This window comes from Diabrotica virgifera, chromosome 3 (genome assembly GCF_917563875.1).
Source record: "Diabrotica virgifera virgifera chromosome 3, PGI_DIABVI_V3a".
Lineage (NCBI taxonomy): Eukaryota > Metazoa > Arthropoda > Insecta > Coleoptera > Chrysomelidae > Diabrotica > Diabrotica virgifera.
In genome coordinates, this window is record NC_065445.1 from 42,547,655 (window position 1) to 42,568,502 (window position 20,848).

The window sequence follows — 20,848 nt, forward strand, 5'->3', positions numbered from 1 at the left end:
TTGTGGGATATTAAAAGCTTGGTTCTATTTTATAATTCTCTAGGTACGGCTAAAAAGAGAGGTTCTCATTAGGTATCTAGAAATTTTTTCCTGGATACAAGGTGAGACAGACCGGTTACAAAAGATAACCAAACATATTCTTCCACATAAATGGGAAGGTCATTTATCCAAAATGAAATTACATTATTACTTAAGTAATATATTTCTAAAAGTAGCTTTGCTAGATTTGACTTTTTAAGGTATAAAATTATTCATTTTGATATATGTGTTTCCTAAATTTCCAAAAGAGATTTTTTAAAATAAAATCACTTACCAGACGTTCATTTTAGGTATATTATATCTTTACAGATATATTTAGCTTGCTTTGTAATTGCAATTCCAAAATAGATTTATTGAATATCTCCTATTCTTTTATGTATGACATCTGCCGTTTTTTCTCCAACACATATTTGTCTGTATTTGACCTTCTTAAGTCGTTGGTTAGCTAGCACTAATTCTGTTTTCATTTTCCTACCTCGATCGTAAGGTAACTTTTTGTTATTCGATGTTAATTATTACGGTTGTCGGGAGTGGCTACTCGTAAACGTAGCGGAACGCTACTTGGGAAATTGCAAAATAAAACTAAATTTCGAAAATAAAAAATTGCTATAACTTTTGCAAAAATGAACTTAAGACTTTGATATTGCATGAAATGTTGAGTCAAATGGTCCACATAATGCACAAAAAATTTCCAGACGATTTGTCAATTAGTTTAAATTTCATTCGATTTGTTTATCACAAAGAGCTTTTTTGCAATGTTTGTTGTTCATAAAATAATAATGATACAGCAATTCTGTGAAAACCACAGGAAAGAAGAATACTTATATTTTCAACTTATTTAAAAAATCAATAAGAAGTCATTTTTACCATTCTGAAAACATTTTACGAAAGTAGAATCATTTTTGGCTTATAAACAATTTGAATAACCATATTAACATATTGACTAAATCTGCGTTGGGATTTGAAAAGCTGATATTTTTACACGAATTTTCAAAAAAAAACCTTTCGCCTAGGTTAATTACGAGCAAAGTTAGCCACGTTATTTTTAAAGATATATTAACCACTATGTTCAAGTTTACTCAAACTTTTACACATAAACTATATACATACCTTGAACTTCAAAATAGCGATAGTTAGGTTTCTTAATTGTTATGAACAAACTAGTGAATTAAATAAAAAAAGTGGCTAACTTTGACCGTAATTAACCAAGGTAAATTTTTTTTTAACATTTATGTAAAAGTACACATCGAAAACAATGTGATAACTACAGGGGTATTTCCGTTACACCAACAATCAGCAAAATATACGGAAGGATCTTAAGAAACCGAATAGAAGACGAATACAAGGAAATGGAAGCAGAAGAACAAGCAGGATTTAGAGCCGGAAGATTTACAATTGATCACGTTTTTGCAATCGCACAAGTCATGGAAAAGGAAACAGCGATTAACCAAGAGATTTATTTCGTATATTATATTGATCTGAAAAAGGCATACGACAGTGTACCTTTGGTAAAGTTGTGGGAGGCAATGGTGAATACAAATATTAACATAGAAACGTGAAAAGTGAAAACTACCCCTAATTGTAAAAAATTATAAAACAACATTTTAAACTTTAATATTGTCAACATTTGGTTTTTATTAGGTACATAATGATTGTTTTATGCTTTAAGATATACTATCATAATATTTCAACCCTTAAAACCACCCTTCTTGGAGCTATATATAAAAAATTTTCTTATCCTAAAAGAATCATTTCGGCTTGCATCGATTTACATAAAAATTTGGGATTAGGCCATCTCACCCTGTACTTCATATTCTATATCATGCTTAAGGGCGTTGATTATTTTAGGGGTGTAACCTACCCCTTATTAACAAAAATTATATAAAAACATTGTAAATTTTAATATGGGTAAAATTTGGTTTTGATTGGTTAAATAATTATTGTTTTATACTTTAGGATAAAATATCATAATATTTCAACCCTTAAAAAGCACCCTTAATAACATCACAATTTTTATAAGTAGATAATTTAATAGATCTATACAGAAAAAAAGTAGAATTAAAGAATTACAAAAACATTTATTTACACAAAAATACGAATTTACAAATATGTACAAATACAAATACAAATAGTTTTTTAGTCATCTTCTAGTATACGAACCGGTTCTGTGGTATTATACATACATTGAAAATGATCCATAAGTGGGTTTTCAAAAAATATTGGTTTTCTAAACATAGCTCCTTCATTTTTGGCGATAAAAAGTTTTTTCAAAAATAATTTTGTAGGATTTTTAAAGAGTTATAAGACTGTGAAAACTAAATTCTGTAAGAGCCCTTAGTTTTAATTGGGGTGGGTTTAAAAGAATAAGGGGGTGTTTGCTCGAAAATAGAGGTTTTAAATAGCTATAGTATCTCGCTAACTGTTCACTGTAATGAAAATCTATGCAGAAGGGAATTTTAGTTATTAAATAATAAGCTACAATTTAGTAGTCCATAATTTTTTTCGTATCTCCAGTATTCGTTACTCCAATTTTTCTAAAATTAGGCCTTTTAAATAGGTCAAACTTCTTGGGTGTATTGATAATACGAATATAAAGGGAATGACAGAAAGGTGAAGACCAATTTTTAATTAGTAGGGTAGTTAGGGGGTTGTTTTCACTGATTTTTTCATAGAGAATAGCAGGTACCGACTGTTTTCATCATAAGTCGCTTAATTTTCATACTAGAGGAGCTTCATATTATTATTTTTTGAAAGGTCTAACAGTATACTTGAAAAAAGATTATTTAAGTTTAATTTAATTTGTGTTACTAAAAGATACATTTTTGATATCTACAGTTTTTTTTTATTAAATGCATATTTTTCGAGGTATTCTCAAAAAACCCTCTAAAAAAGGCGATTTTTTCGTCGAAAAACTGTTACTTTCAAGCGCGAATAACTCGAAAAATATTAGTTTTACGAAGAAAATATAAAAAACATTTTTTTCTTAGAATTACTTTTTACATCGATTTACATGCAATAAAAAAATTCCCGTCCCCGAGATAGGGTGGCAACCACCCCAAGTTTTTAGCGTACAGCGGCATGATATAGAAAATGATTCTTGTACTATTCCCTACCTTCTGTGAAAATTTCAAGTAAATCCATGTTGGACGAAAACATTGCGAGCCAAAATGCTTCACTACCTCGACTATAGAAGGAGGAGAAACAATCAGTAAATGTTACGAATATAAATACCTGGGTATAAAAATCACGAATGATGGAACACTGGACGGAGCCATTAAAGAACGAAATACTCAGGCCAGGAAAGCAATTAGGCTCCTAAACTAAGTACTCTGGGACAAGCAGATAAACAACCAAAACAAGAAAAAGATCTATAACGCCGTAGTGAAAAGCATTATAACATAGAGCTGAGAAGTATGGCATATGAAGGAAAAATCAAAACGAATGTTAGATGTCACCGAAATGGACTTCTAAAGAAGAGCTGCAGGAAGATCAAGAAGAGAACATGTCACCAATGAACGGATACGAGAAATAATGAAGGTTACACATACAATAAATGACGAAATCAGCGAAATACAACTACGATGGTTTGGTCACGTACAAAGAATGCATGAAGACAGAATCACAAAACAAGTGCAAAACTAGAAACCGCAAGGTAGAAGAAGAAGAGGTAGAAAGAGGAAAAGTTGACAGGCAGGAATAAACAAAGTCATGGATGAAAGAGGTCTGAAAGTAGATCAGTGTGCGGACGGAGAGGAGTGGCGAACGGGTATCGGAAGACGGAGAACGTTATAAACCGATAATACAATAATAATGTAAAAGTACCAGCCTTTTAAATCCTAAAGTCTAGGGATGGCGGTTGTTCAACAAAAAACCGGTTTTCGGTTATACCGTTTTTTTTACTTACGGCTTAACCTGACGGTTAAAACCGGTCAAAAACCCGGTTGTTCCAAAAACCGGTTTTCGTTTTTTTCATCAAAAGCAAATACTCAATAGGTTATAATGTTACATTTATATTGCACTTTAGTTTGCTCAATTTTCCTCCCGAAAAATTCCCCAACCAATTCAACCTATAAAAATTTTCCCAGGCGCTTTTAAATTACCCTAAAAATGGGCGAAAGTACCCCAATCTCTGATTCGTCGCTCGTTGTAGACGGCGTCGGCGTATATTGCGTTGTCAATAATTGGGATATTCCCAAAAGTGATGATCCTACCGATCTACCGAAATGTCCCTTGGATCTATCAGGTTTAAAAAATATCCAAATGACATATTTTACTTAAAAATAAATTCGATAAACCAATTCATTATTTACTTCTCTATTGCCATCAAAAAATTTCAGTAGGTAATATTTTTTAATACGTTCGTATAATACCTACCTTTTATATCCTAAGAATTATTTATTGTTTAAAAATTACATAATGGAGGTTCCTAATCGGTTTTCGGTATTCAAATTTCTTACAAACAAGAGTCTCAAGTCTCAAGTACTCAAGTATAAACAATTTTTTAGATGATGGTTGGAATATCAATTTCAAGCAGATCACTTACTTTTTTATGTAAATATATTATCATCTAAATCTAAAAATAACTATTCCCAAAATTGTTTCATAAAAGCTGATGTGACACTTTCGTCCAGTTCTCTATTAGCAAATAAAAGTTGAATTATGGTTGTTTGGGTTAATTACTTCGCATATTATTTATAATACATATGATTGAGATCGAAAATAGATAGAAATTTTTTCATTTTTCTCTAAATAAATTTTTTTTCCACAGGTAACTTTTTCGGTTTTTCACTGGTAATTACTTTAAAAAGAAAAAACCGGTTATAACCGGGACAAAAAAACAACCGGTAAAACCGGTTGTTTCGAATTAAAAAAACCGGTTTTAGGTTATAACCGGTAGGTCTTTAGCATCCTTAAGTCGATTAATTTAGTTTGCAATCAATACTAACAAAGTTATTCAAATTGTTTATAAGCCAAAAATGACTCTATTTTACTAAAATATTTTCGGAATGATAAAAATGACTTTTTATTATTTTTTTAAAAACTTTGAAAACATAAGTATTCTGTTTTCATGTGGTTTCCACAAAATTGCTGTATCATTATTATTTTATGAAGAAAAGTATGCTTCATCATTGCAAAGAAAAGGCTTTTTTTTATAAACAAATTGAATAAAATGTAAACTAATTGACGAATCGCCTTGAAATTTTTTGTATATTATCTGGACTGGACATGGACTGTTCGACCCAATATTTCATGTAATATCAGTCTTAAGTTTATTTTTGCAAAAGCTATAGCAAATTTTTTATTTTCGAAATTTAAGTTTTATTTTGCAATTACCGAAGCAACAAATAATCGTACGAAAATTCAAAAACTGCCATTTTAAACCTCTGTTCATCTACTAAAAATGAATACTTACTCTATCTGATATAAGATATTTAATTACTTATTTTTACCTGTAGCGATTTAAACGAAAAAACTGCCATTTTTGACCCTTATTTGTTAATAACTAAAATTATCGTCCGAACTGTAACGGACATTTTTGTATTTATAATGTAATATAGTGTCCAAAAAATCCATTTGAAACCTGGCCGGTCAAGTGTTCCGAACGTATATTTTTGATATATTTCTCTGGAGTACAATGTGTTTCCGGTTATCCATTTCTTTTCTCTTTTTTTTTATCCCTATAATTTCGTTTGCAGTTTTTGCATAATGTCCTTGAAGTTCTTCCATATTTCTTCCACTGTTTCCTCATGTTGGGACAGTGCTGTTCGGTTTAATTTCAGTCTTTTTGTGAATTCGATTCTTGTGTTTTCTTGTTTAAGAGCTTCGACATTGTATCTTCTTCTTGTGTTTACTTTCCGGTTTTTGTCTTTGACTAATTTCATCTTTATTTTGGCCCTTACTCGCATGTAATATTTAGTATTCGCCATAAGTGTCTCCACTTGACCTTGTCGAACGCTTTACGATAATCTATAAAGCATATATACAGTGGAATATTGAATTCCCTAGATTTTTCGATTATCTGTCTTATATTCAACAGGTGTTCTCGAGTACCTCTACCTTTGGTAAATCCAGTTTGCTCTTATGAAATTTCTCTTTGAAAAAATGTTTTTATTCTCTCATTGATTATATGTAGCATTATTTTAATTTTAATGGCATGTGATATAAGAGAAATAGTTCTATAATTGTCGCATTTATGGAAGCTGCCTTTTTTATGAATCGTTGTTATTGTAGATTTTGTCCAGTCTTTAGACCATTGTTTAGAATGCCATATTTGGTTACAGTCGATGAAGTAATTTTACGCCAGTTTCTTCTGTGGCTTTGAGTATTTCTGGTGTTATCATATCTGGACCTGGTGCTTTATTATATTTGAGCTAAATGATCGCTAGTCTTACTTCATTTTCAAGTATATCAGGTTCTTTTTCTACCTCGTCAAAGATTTGGTTAACAGGTTCTTGGCGTTGATCATCTTTATATAGGTCCCTGCAATACGATCTCCATGTCTCTGCTATATCTTCTCTGATTGTTCTCAGAGTTCCAGTGTTGTCTTCAATGGCCCAAGTTCTGGCTTTGAAGTATCTTGTTAAGTAGCGTATTTTTCTAAATAGATCTCTCGGCTGATTATTCTGATCATGTCTCTCAATTTCTTTGCATATATTTTGATAGTAGAGTTTTTTATCTGCCTTGAATCTTCGCTTTACTTCTTTATTGAGGTTTCTTAAACTAGCTTTTTCCCTTTCACTATGCATACCACTTTGACAAAGATTTCTTCTATTCTCAATGATTTGAAAGGTTTCATCTGTTATCCAGTGTTTCCGTTGCACAGGATTATTTATCTTTGGATGATCAATTGGTGTTGTTACACAATGTTTAAAAGTCTCCCATATTTCTTGTGATGTTCCGTGACGAATAGAGGGCATTATTTTATGTACTTCCTGGAGAAGGTCTTCCTGCTTTGTTAGTTGTATCTAATGATCTATCTGATTCTATCTATGATAAAGGTGGTGACATCATAATTGATATATTATTATTATAGTATGAGAATAGAAAAATTATATAATTAAAAATATTGTAATAAAGAATTATATCTATATATCTATAAGCGAGGTTCCTATAGCCTCTGCTACTTCTCGCATTTCGACCGCCATCTTTTTCTGTCCATCCATTCGTCTTCTTTGATGGCTCTATCTCTCATGATGTGCTGTACGTGTTCTTCCCAGGTAACTCAAGGCCTTCCCCTTCTTCTTCTTCTTTGTTGTGGTATATAATTTAAAGCTTTCTTTGGCCATCTATCTTCATTCATTCGTTTGACGTGACCATACCACACTAGTTGTCTCGTTTTAATTCTATCTACTCTGGAATATACAGTTTTTGTCCTCCTAATATCTTCATTCCTGATGCGATCTTTTTTGGATATACCACACGCTCTCCTTAGATAATCCATTTCTACTACCTACTTCTATTCTCTTTCTATCTTTTTTCGTGATCTGCCAAACTTCTGCCCCATAAGTCATAATAGGCTCTACCAAGGTACTATAGATTGTCGTTTTTTGTCTTATCTTTTTAGACCATACCTGAGAGCTTAGAATGTTTACCGCTATTTTGCCCTGCTGTGTTCTGTTTTCGATGTCTCTTTTGCCTTCTTTAGATATTATAGATCCGAGATATTTATATTCTTTAAATGTGTTTGTGGTTCTAATTTCTAAATCTGGATTTTCTAATCAAGAATTAAGAACTAAATTCTAACACTTCTATAATATGTTACAATTGAGCAATTAGACCACCAGTTTCGGCAACTGGTTATGATAAATTCATCAATTTTAATGAACATACTTTTTAATTTTTTTTATTTTTGTAATAAAAAAATACATTGTTAATTATACAAAGAGAACACCATTAATCTGTCACAACAATAATTGTTTTAACATACTACAATAATCATTTATAAAAATATCCGAAGTCTAAATACCAACATTTGAGGTGGCAACAGCGTAGTAGAAGCCATGAGGACATAAACTGAAATATACGGATTCCGCGACAACCTTAAACTGAATAAATATATATTTGGACGTCACCAAAACCGTTAAAGTGATTTTAGATATACAGCAAGCGAACGTGGCGCGCCTGATGGCAACTGCTCCAAGTAATGTGTATATTATTATACAGATAACGTGTCTGAGGACATCCGGCCAATATTTTGTTCAGGCATTGTAGGAAGTGGTACCTTTCACCGGAGATAAATTTTAGAGAAAATCCTCGTGGCAACCGTATATCGGAGTCCACGAAGACCTGGACGCCACGAGAGACTACAGTTTAACATGGGGGGACGTCATGAGAGGCTAAAAATATATATATACATATATATATATATATATATATATATATATATATATATATATATATATATATATATATATATATATAACGCTTTTAGCCGTATAGCAAGGTGGTCAATCCTATATAAAGAATTTGCGATCATTACCAAACCATTCATTCATTTGTGAAACCAATATGATCTGCAAGTCTCTTTTCTACTACCCTTGTCGCATGAGCACCATTTCCGGAGACCACATATTATGAGCACCCCACACTTTTAGCGCTCAATATAGACTAGATCATTGTTGAGGTGGGATCTTCTCTATTTTCCTGACGTTGTCTGACCACTGACCACCCTTTCCTTGGTCTTCCCAATGATCTTCTTGCATTTAGCGATTTGTCTAATGCTATTCGTACTATTTTATTTTCTGGCATTCTTTTTATGTGTTGATTGCAGATTGCATTCTCTTTTGCTTCTATTTTTGATTTAAATATCCTATGTGCCTCCTGATGAGAGACTAATAAGTTTCGAAACCGGTAGAGGTGCTTGCTGCACTCTCTGATTGGACTAGAATATGATTCGGCTGTATTTTCGTTTTGCAACGAAATTGAAAATGGTTATTCATTTTTTATTTACATGTTTACTCTGATTGGAGTACGAAGGGAACCATTCTCGTTGGAACTTTACCGCGTTGAGCAGATGGGACGTGAATAATAAATTGAAAAATTCCTTCATCTTCCTTAGTCTCAGCATCCGTATAGCTTGCAAATTGTAGAAGCTTCGGAGGTGTAACCAGAGAAGGTTCCCACTGTTTTCAGTCTGGTGGTATGTAGAGTAACATTACGTTCTTTTATGTGCCATCAGAGTGAAAACTTAGTCTTTTGCTAGCAGTTGCCGCTAGGGCATCTATGCCATTTCGTTCGTTGCAATCCGTGACTGCACGCCGGGATTTGTTTTGGTTGGATCAGAGGCAGCAGCATATATGTGCCTCCTGATGAGAGACTAATAAGTTTCGAAACCGGTAGAGGTGCTTGCTGCACTCTCTGATTGGACTAGAATATGATGCGGCTGTATTTTCGTTTTGCAACGAAATTGAAAACGGTTATTCGTTTTTTTATCCTGGATTTTGTTTCCGTTGTGAAATATTTGTTTCTCCAAATTGTGTTGTTGAAACACCCTGCTGCTCTGTTCGCCATGCTCACTTGTTTTTGTACTTCTTCTTCCCCTTTCCGTAGCTTTACAATTTTATTCGCTAGTATTCCGTTTCCATCTTGTTCTATTATTTTGTTATTTACGATAAGTTTACATCGACTCGGTTCCGCTGATATCACCATCTATTTAACAGGGTGGGATCTTTAAAAAAACATAAATGAAATATAACTAAAAATGTTTTAATATAGTTTTTAAATTTTAAATATATTGCTTAATATTTCACTTAATTTCATTATATAGTAAAAGCTTTAATTCAAATAATTATTTGAATAAATTTTGCGGCATATGCAAATAGCACCATTATTAATACAACATCCGCTAGAAATACAGGCCTTGAGAATAATATTCATATTATAACCTTCTCAAATACATTTTTTTAATGTATGCGTCTCAATTAAAATTCTTTTCTATGGGACGCGCTATATATTTTTTTTAATTCGTTGAACAACGAATTGCATGGGATTACTCCTTAGTTTGTTAATCTTTTATAACAATAAGTTCTTCCATTTCCTTAATTCAGCATCATACCCAAGCGTTATCGGGGCATTTTCCTCAGTTGTTTATAACACAGTTGTATTTAAGCTGCTTAATGTTCTTTGGATTTTTATTTTCACAAAATTGTTTAGTCTTTCTCATTAAATCCTCGACATATATAATAGATATTACTCTGGGCCAATTAGGAAAAAACAAGGAAAAGTTATTTACCAGTAATTTTATTGTTGGAATTGAATCTTAATATTTCATATACAGGGTGTCCCGAAAAGATTGGTCATAAATTATACTACAGATTCTGGGGTCAAAAATAGGTTGATTGACCTCACTTACCTATATACAGTAGTGCACATAAAAAAGTTACAGCCCTTTGAAGTTACAAAATGAAAATCGATTCTTTTCCTATATCGAAAACTCTTAGATTTTTTATTGAAAATGGACATGTGGAATTCTTAGGGCAGGTTTATCTAAAAAAAAATCAACAGTGAAATTTGTACACCCCATACAAATTTTATGGGGTTTTGTTCCCTTGAACCCCCCCAAACGTTTGTGTACTTAATTGAATTATTATTGTGGTGCCATTAGTTAAACACAATACTTTTAAAAACACTTTTTTGCCTCTTAGAATTTTTTCGATAAACCAGTTTTTATCGAGATGCGGTTCTTTTTTACTATGTTTACATACAAATTTTATGGGCGTTTCGTTCCTTTAAATTTAAACCCCTCAAATGTTTGTGTACGTTCCAATTAAAATTTTATTGCGGTACCATTAGTTAAACACAGTGTTTTTAAAACTTTTTAGCCTCTTAGTATTTTTTAATATTATAAAAATGTAAATTATAAATTTTTCATATTATTACCAGGTCTCTATAATCGTACTTAACCATATACAAATATGTGGTGGATTTGACAAATATTCAAAATTTCTGGATAAAAACTGGCTTATCTAGAAAGTATTAGGAGGCAAAAAAGTTTTAAAAACAGTATGTTTAACTAATAGTACTACAATAATAATGTAATAGCAACATACACAAAAGTTTAGGGGGATTTAATGGGGTGCACAAACGCATGGGGTACCATAAAAATGCTACATGCCCATTTTCAGTAAAAAGTCTATAATAGTTTTCGATATATTGGAAAAACTATATTTCATTTTGTAATTTCAAAAGGCTGTACTTTTTTATGTGCACATTTGTACTAAAGTAAGTAAGGTTCAATCAACCTATTTTTGAACCCAGAATGTGTGGTATAATTTATGACCAATCTTTTCGGGATAGCCTGTATATTATACCCTATACTCCCTATACTCCGTATACTCCTGTATACCCTAAACTCCGTTTGAAAATTTTTTGATAACACAGTTTTTATGACACAGCTCATTTATATTTCATGTTGTTTACAAATATATAATACAAATAAAATGTAAATGGGCTGTGTCATAAAAACTGTGCTATCAATAGTTATTTTCAAACGGAGTATAATATACATAAGTATGAAAAGTCAGCAGAAAGTATGCTAATTTGTTTATAAACAAATTAGGGCTCCGAAATATTCTTTTTGCAGTTATTGCTCTGTACCCAGAAGATTTTAACTTTAAACCACGAACACCTAAGTAAAAATTTACTGTAATTTAATTCTACACAGAGATATTTTTCCTTCGATTGCCATCGACGAAAATTTTTCTCGGAAAATCAGGCTTTTCCCCAAAAAATTTTTAATTTTCAACTAATATTTAGCAAGAATTACATAGCTTGTATTATCTGTGATAAGTCATGGAAAGGAACGGGGGGTGTAAAAAGTATACACAGACGAGAATAATAAAGGCAAATATGCATTCGACGCTTTAAATAGAATTTGACAAACAAGCGAAATCGGGAACAATAAAAATTAAAAAATTTTGTAAACAAATCTCTAAGATAAATCCTGAAAATATACTGACCCAATAGAATAACTAATGCAGTACTATGGGAAAGAACAAAGCAAACTAACATATCTACTAGAGTCAAGAAAAAAATGGAAATGAATTGGTCACACTTTAAGGAAAGACAAAGCAACACAGCGAGATGAACACTTGAATACCAACTAGAGGAGAAAAGAGAGGAAGTCCATACAACAGCTGGAAAAGCACAATAAGGAGAAAACATTGGACTAATATGGGGTGAAGTCAAAAACAGCCAAAAATAGAATAAAATGGAAGGAACTAGTATACAGTTTATCCAGAGAATAAAAACAAAAGGAGATGCGCTGTTTCGGCCAGACAGTAATCTTAGACTTTTGGCCAAGAACGGAATAAGTGCACAATACTCCACATGGAGGGAAGGGAGTAGAGAGAGAGAGAGAGAGAGAGAGAGAGAGAGAGAGAGAGAGAGAGAGAGAGAGAGAGAGAGCGGCGATAATCTAACAAATAGTATAGCAACAATTAAATTGTTAATTAAAAATTTACAGTCGCAATAATAACCAGAAAAATAACGATACACGATACACCAGAAATATCTATGCTTTTCGTATAAAAAGCCAACTATTCCTATCGAAAGTACTTGAATTGTTCCGTACTAATAGCACGGAATTGAAATTGGACGATTTCAGCGGCCTCAGGATATCTTGGCAACTATTTGATTAAAAATTAACCTTTTTCGTCCCAACGCCGCATACATATATGTTTTTTAAAAAGTGGATATGTAGTCCCAGCTTCCTTATACAGGGTGTCCCCGAAAATAGTGGTACAGGTAGAAGGCACCATGTAGAGCAAATAAGTCTTATAACATTTTTTTTTAACTCAACCGTTTGGCCAAAAAAACGAAAGACATTTTGGTATGCAAATTGAAATCTGACAACTATGTATACAAAATCTAAAGACAGACACAGTCACAATTCAAAAATAGTTGCCCCATGGGCCTTTAGTATTTACATTAAACCCTCTCTTCCTCCTCAACAAACAAACAAATCCTTGTGTTGTTTGATTTTCACACATAGGGTGGTATAATTATTTTGCAGGTGTCTACCTGTCTGACGTACATTTGTGGTGTCAATAACCTAAGTCATAAACAGTTCTTATACAGTGATATCAGATTAATTAATTATATGGAAATAAAAGTTCGCTTATATGGAGCAAAATGTATTTTTTTTAAACGGTTAACTTAAGAAAAAAATGTTATAGGACTTTTTGTACTACATTGTGTATTATATCCATATCTTAAAGGAACGCACTACTTTCGGGGACACCCTGTATATACGTTCAAGGTGTTATGGTCTCAATTTACCAAAGCCGAAAATATGCGTTGCTTATAAAATTTTAGACCGATTGGTGTCCCAATGCCGTAGAAAATATATGTCCAAAAATGCTAGATTATTGTTCCCAAAGCCGCAAAATGTTGGCACCTAAGACGGGTCTTGCGGACCCATTGCCGTATATATTTGTTTACATATGAAGAGTACAGGCATAAAAGTTGCTATGTCAAAATAATAGGTTTGGAGAAAAATGGTTTTAAAGCTTAAGGCTCTCTGGTGTTTGTTTATTATTTATGCACTACCGATAACTCGTTTATTTAATAAATTTGCTGGAATTACAGCGATGATGGCGTCAGCATTTTTTGGTCATTTATTTGTTTATTTATATGCGACGTATATTATGTTACGGACAATGATGTAAATTGGCCAATGACGTTAAAGACCGGGCATTGTCGTGAATGTCCATTTCCCCTGGTTATTAACGACAATGGAGGGCCATTAACGACAATAACCTTAGTTATTGGCCAATGTTGTAAAAAAATAACATAAAATTAGAGTTTTCATCAATAACCGGTCAATAACGACCAAAAGCAAACGGCCAATGTTGATAAAAAAATAAAATTAGGTATGTTGTCCTATTAATATATAACATAATATCTACGAATCTCTTATTAAAAGCAGTCTATTGTACGGAGCAGAAACTTGGCGGAAAACCGAAAACAACAGAAGAAAACTGGAGGCAGTAGAAATGGACGCTTTTAGAAGATCAGTAGGAGTGTCACGCAGAGAGAGAATACGTAATGTTGAGATAAGACAGCGAATGGGGGTTGACGGCTCTCTAACAACAGACATAGAAAGAAAACAGCTGATATGGTACGGACACGTCCAGAGGATGGATAACTCAAGACTCCCTAAAATAATTATGCAATGGGTACCACCAAACCGCAGAAAGAGAGGAAGACCCATGAAATCTTGGAGAGAGGGAATAACGAAGGCGATGAGCGCAAGAGATCTTAGAGAGGGCCAATGGGATGATAGAGTGTCATGGAAATTAGGCATCGGACAACGTCGCAAGACGTTTTAAAACCGATTGATATCTATGTTGTCCTATTATTTTTTTTATATATAAGATAGCTTTGGAAGGCTAATCATTTTTATTTTGACAATATAGTGAACCATGACATTTTGTAGCACTTTTTACATAAATTTACTACGAGTAATTTCAGCACCGTTGGAGACTCCATCCTATCCACAAAAGCCATTTTCAACAAGGTGGAAGGAGCCACAAGCGAAGTAGGGCTGAGGATTAATGAAGAGAAGACGAAATATATGTGTATAAATAGAACGACACGAAGAGACAGGATAGGACAAAATGTGACGGCCAACACCTTCAATTTCGAAAGAGTCAACGTTTTAAGTATCTGGGGAGCATAATCACAGGTGACAACGATGTTACTGAAGAAATAAAAGACAGAATCCAATCAGCAAATCGCTGTCTATTCGCACTGGATAAGCTTATAAAATCAAAAAATTTTACAAGAAGTTCCAAGATCAAAATTTATAAATCCATCGTCAGACCAGTACTAACATATGGATGCGAAACGTGGACCATGATCAAATCAAACGAAGAAAAGCTCAGACGTTTTGAACGAAAAATACCTAGAAAAATTTTCAGACCTCACCACGACATTAACACAAACCAGTAGGTATAGGATCAGAACCAACATCGAATTAAAAGCACTTTACAATGACACCGATATTGTCCAAGAAATTAAATCACAGCCACTAAGATGGGCAGGCCACGTGCACAGACTTCATAACGAAAGACTTGTAAAACTGGTATGGGAGGAGATTCCTACAGGCAAAAGACCACCTGGACGTCCCAGAATGCGATGGAGAGTTAACTTCCAAGCAGATCTCCGGAAAATGAACATTCCATTTGACCCTAGGTTGATGGAAGACCGAAGAAATTGGAAGAAAGCCAGGACCCACCCAGGGTTGCAGCGCTACGTGATGATGATGGATTTCAGCACGGCACAGAAATTAAGCAAATAATAAACAACCTATCTTTTAGTCTTAATTTCAACATTGACCGATTAACAACGGGCATTGTTAACATTGACCGGAAAATGATCGAAATCTTATCAAGAATTTAAAATTATCATCAATGTCCAGTTTCTATGGACAATAACGTTAATATCCGGCTATTGTCGACAATGACTAATTCAACAGGCCATTGTCAATTCAATGGGACTCTAAGCATGAAAAAACCTTTGGGATTGAGGGACCAACATGCAAATTAAGGCCCGGGATAGAAAGGGTTAAATTAAGAAAACGGTATTGGAAAGGACGCGGTAGGAAAAAAGTTAAATTGTGAAGGGACGTTCCTGAGATACAACTGGTCAAAGTTGACCTGCTTTTGCGACGAAGTTATAAAAAATGGGAAGGTAATCTTGGAACCTTTACCCTTTTATTTCGGTTCTTCATACAAATTTTCATATCTTGTATCTTAAAAATAACAAAATCCCAATTAAAAAGTAGTTTGAAGAAAATATAATTTCAAAGTTCAAAATCGGTATACGATAAAAAAAATGTATTTTATCGGCTTTCCATAGAACAATTTTTTCTTAATCAGAGGTAACTCGAGTAAAGCCACCTAACTAACGCATTACTAAATGACAAAGATGTTTTAGTTACGAAGCACATGTGAGAAGGATGTACGAGACAAAAATAGTTATGAGAACTTGAAAATTGAAACCAAATAGAAGTAAAGGAAGAATAAGACGTCCTAGATTACAGTGTAACGGAGAAATAAAACCGCAATATAAAAAAGAGACCTCGCTGAGAAAGATATATTATGACAAAAAAAAATGCGAATGGAATGTAGTAAACGGCAAAGAGAAGAGAAACGGATAAGTAAGTACGTTAGTAATATTTTGGTATTATTTACGAAAATATTGGATTAAGTCCAGAACTGCAGTAAATTTATTATTTTTAAGTTATCTAAAATAAAAATTCCAAATGATTGAAGGTTCGTTCATTCGGAAGTTATTCTCAAAACAACAAGAATCCAAAACTTTGTAAACTATGTAGACTTCAAGGCTAAAATATCAAGTAAAGCAGTGTAACTTGCATTTATTACTCTTTCATTTCAATCTATAGTGTTTAGTAAAATAAATTTCCACAAGAAAATAGCTTCAGATCATTATATCATTTTTTGTTTTTTCTCCCTGGTAATAATACCGTATATCCCGTGGTCTACTTAGTCTGTGGTTATTCACGCTATGTAAAAATTTTTCTCTTCCCTATCCTTGATTGTTCAATTAGGTTCGTAAGAGTCTTGGTGTGTAATAGGTTTACTTAGGCATTAATTTTAAGAAATGTTGCTGGGTAAATGGGCACAGCTCCCAGAGGCCATAACAGAAGAAAAAAAACTTTAGATCAAAAGAATCAGATAACTTTTTGAGAAGTTTAAATTAATCTTAAGTCCAAAGATAAACTTACCTTTTTATATCCAAAACGACTTTATATTTAACAAACATACACTAACCGTATAAACACAAGTTTGTTTTAAAATCTTGATACTACTCAAATAAATCGTTTTTCATTTATTCTTTACGATAGTATTTTTATTCCAGTATCGGTAATGTAAAACTAGTTAGTGTCACTTATATCATAAACCATTTATTATTTATAATACAGTAATATTTATTAAAATTAATACAAAAACTGGATGGAAGGGGCACGTGTGGTGTTTTAAAATTCTCATATCTCAGTTACCTAAGAGAAAGTTGCCTGCAAATACTCCTCGCCTTAACGGCCTCCACAAAGCGTCGCGGCGCAAAACAAAGCGTCGCGGTGCCAACGAATTTTAATATTAATCTAATAATCGCTTTAGGGTGATTTTTCATATTTAATTACAACTACAGTGACCCTCTTCTTTCTTCTTTAAGTGTCGTCTCCTAATCTGAAGTTGGATATCATCATCACTATCTTTACTCTATCTACCGCTGCTCTAAAGAGTTATATATAACTACATTTAAACCAGTCCCTTAAATTCTATAACCATGAGACTCCTCTTCTTCCTATACTCTTTCCGCCACTTATCTTTAACTGTATTATCAGTATTAGCATTTCATATCGCTCTCCCCTCATTGCGTGTCCCAGATATTGTAACCTTCTTGTTTTTATTGTGTTTATTATTTCGCATTCTCTACCCATTTCGCGCAATACTTCTGTGTTCGTGTTCATCTGTGTCCAGTGACCTCTACTTAATGAAAACAAACTTCTCATCATCATCATCATCGATCAGCCAATCGCGTCCACTGCTCTACATAGGCCTCCCTCAGTTCTTTCTAGTCGTCGGTCCATCTAGTCGGTGGTCATCGTCGGCTTCTTTTATACTTTCTGGGCATCCATTCCATGATTCGTTGTGTCCGTCGTCCATCTTGTGTTCTAGATACAGTGGGTGATCATATTATTAGAGCCGCCTCAGAAAATTTTAATTTTGTTTAATAATGGTATGTAAGTTTTTCTAGAGAAAAAACGCTTTTTGTCGCTTCTATATAGAAGCGAAAGAAAAAGAAGCAATGGAGAGATACCAAGAAATTGAGATTCTACAATCAAAGTACGATAGTCACAATGTACATAGGAAAGTTAAAGACCTCACAGGTGGACTAAGACGGAGACAGGGAGAAAATCTAACTGATTCTGATGGAAACATCATCTTAGATAAACAGAGTAAAATTAGAACGTGGAAAGAATATCTAGAAAAACTGTTTGAAGACCAAAGAGATAACACCTTTGAGCTAGAAGAAGAGGTAAATGATGGACCAAGAATATTACAGCAGGAAGTTTATTCTGCCATAACACAGCTAAAGGAGGGCAAAGAAGCAGGTCCCGATAATATACAAGCAGAACTACTCAAACTGATGGACAACGAATCAATAGCAATAATCACAAAGATATTCAACAACATATACAACTCGGGACAAATGCCAACAGAATGTCTGAAGTCTGAGTTTATTGCACTTCCAAAAAAACCAGGAGCCAAAAAGTGCGAAGAATACCGTACGATAAGCTTGATGAGTCATCTCCTAAAATTGTTCCTAAAGGTAATCCATACGAGAATTTACAAGCTATGTGAAAGTCAAATTTCGCCCAACCAGTTCGGGTTCATAAATGCTGTTGGTACGAGAGAGGCTTTGTTTTCAATACAAGTCTTATTCCAGAGATGCAGAGACGTAAACTGCGACGTGTACGCATGTCTGGTTGATTACGAGAAGGCGTTTGATCGAGTACAACACGCCAAGATGATGCAAATACTAAAAGAAGCAGGAATTAACAACCAAGACCTGAAAATAATTAGAAACCTTTACTGGAATCAGACTGCAAACCTCAGAGTTGACGGTGAACTCACCGAATATGTCAAAATCATACGTGAAGTGAGGCAAGGCTGCATTTTGTCCCCCCTAATTTTCAATCTTTACTCTGAAAGAATATTTATCGAAGCTTTGCACGAAATTGAAAAATGTATTCTACTAAACGGGTACCGGCTAAATAATATCAGGTATGCAGATGACACCATAGTATTTGCGGACAACCTAGAAGACCTACAAGTACTCATGGACAAAATCACGTATTACAGTCAGCAATATGGACTCAACATAAACGTAAAGAAAACAAAGCTTATGATCGTCAGCAAGAAAAAGATAACAGATGGTCAACTCTTTATCAACCAAACCCCTGCACAGTGGTTCCAAATGCCGAAAACGTGGTCATGAACCTTTAAAAGCGTATATTGTTTATACATTCTGGAATTACTTTCGTTCTTAAGGGTTTTTGGCATCTCTGATTACGAATCTGGCATTATCTTTTCTGAAAAACAAAATGGCGGATCCAACATGGCGGAAATAAATTGAAAATATCACTCAAAAAGAAATTTTTGTAAAATTTGGTAGCTTAAGTTAGCTGATTACAAATCTAACATTACTTTTTTTTTTAAACAAAATGGCGGATCCAATATGGACGAAAGAAGTTCGAAAATTTTATTTTAGCCGCATTTTTGTTTAAAATGTTATACTACAAGGGACTTTTGAAGCTGCTGATTACCAATACATTTTCTTTATGAAGTACAATATTCAGAACCTATTACTTATGTACAACTGCCCATACATACTCAACAATCGCCAGAATCATCTAATATGCGTCATTTCCCACTTTTGTATTCAAACAACGGCCAGCAATGCATAGGCAGTTATAGGCAGCTAAACCAAAGTGACTCTGAATCTTCTTACTATATATTTTAAGATTAATATACATTAGTTGCAGAATTATGCAGAATTTTGTAGTTTTGGAATGCATCTTTACAAATTTTTAATCATATCAAGTATATTTTCACTATTTATGCATTAACAAATTTAAGGCATTTATTGTTAATAAATGTTTATTTAAGTTACATCTTACATTACTACATACTTAAAAAAGAAGAATCTGCTTTACAGCGATAAAATTGATAAACTACAAAACGTTTTACAGCGTTTTCAATATACGAGTTTTTTTCACTTTCTCTGCTGGCCAAAATAACCCCGGACATGGCCCACTTGTTCCTGAGTTGTGAACTAGAATACATCCAGTCTGATCCTCATACCTGCATATTAGGACTCTACGATAGTATGAAAAAACAACTATAAACATGAAAATCCCTAAATAGGGACTCCTTTTTTCGCCTCATGACCACGTTTTCAGCATTTGGAACCACTGTGCCCTGTAGAAAGAGTGAGGCACTACAACTACCTCGGCACCATAATAAATTAAGAATGGACCAATAACCAAGAAATAAGAGCGCGCATCGGAAAAGCTAGATCAATCTTCAAACGTATGGGGGCGTTTTGCAAGAGCCACAACCTTTCTCTTGGTATAAAAGTAAGAATGCTGAGATGTTACGTTTTCTCTGTCCTTTTTTATGATGTTGAATCATGGACCTTGAACGAGGATATGTGCCGAAAGTTGGAAGCATTTGAGATGTGGCTATATCGGAGAATTCTTAAAATCCCATGGACTGATAGGGTCACAAATGAGGAGGTTCTTAGAAGAATGGGGAAGAACCGAGAAGTAACCACCATCAAATCTCGAAAGTTGGAATACTTTGGACACATTATGCGAAATGAATCCAGATATGCCCTCCTACAAGCCATCCTGCAAGGAAAAATATTTGGAAAGCGAGGTCCAGGAAGAAGAAGAACATCCTGGTTAAAAAACCTCAGAACCTGGTTCAACACAACATCTGTGCAGCTTTTCCGCGTTGCTGCAGATAAGGTGAAGATTGCCATGATGATCGCCAACATTCGTCACGGATAGGCACATCAAGAAGAAGAAGAAGTTTTTTCTTTATACGGTTCACGTTGCCTTTGAAACTTTAGAAATGGATGCTATGTTTCTGTTGGAGTGATTAGTATTGAATATTAAAGTTCTTATTTCTGCTATTTTCCTTGGTGAGATGTCTTTGGATTTCCCATGATATTCTGGTACCGCTAGTATAACGAACGCGCAATTTTTACTGAA

The 20,848-nt window shown here is 33.7% G+C and overlaps 1 protein-coding gene across 2 annotated transcripts in view; it reads right to left on the reverse strand.

Annotated features, from left to right (window-relative positions):
• LOC126882825 (facilitated trehalose transporter Tret1-like) overlaps window positions 1-16,953 on the reverse strand; it is a 55,786-nt gene extending 38,833 nt beyond the window's left edge. For both annotated transcript variants that reach the window (XM_050647919.1, XM_050647918.1), the window contains exon 1: window positions 16,790-16,953. The gene's annotated coding sequence lies outside the window, so the exon portion shown is untranslated. The remainder of the gene's footprint in view (window positions 1-16,789) is intronic.
• Between the last annotated feature and the right edge of the window lie 3,895 nt (window positions 16,954-20,848).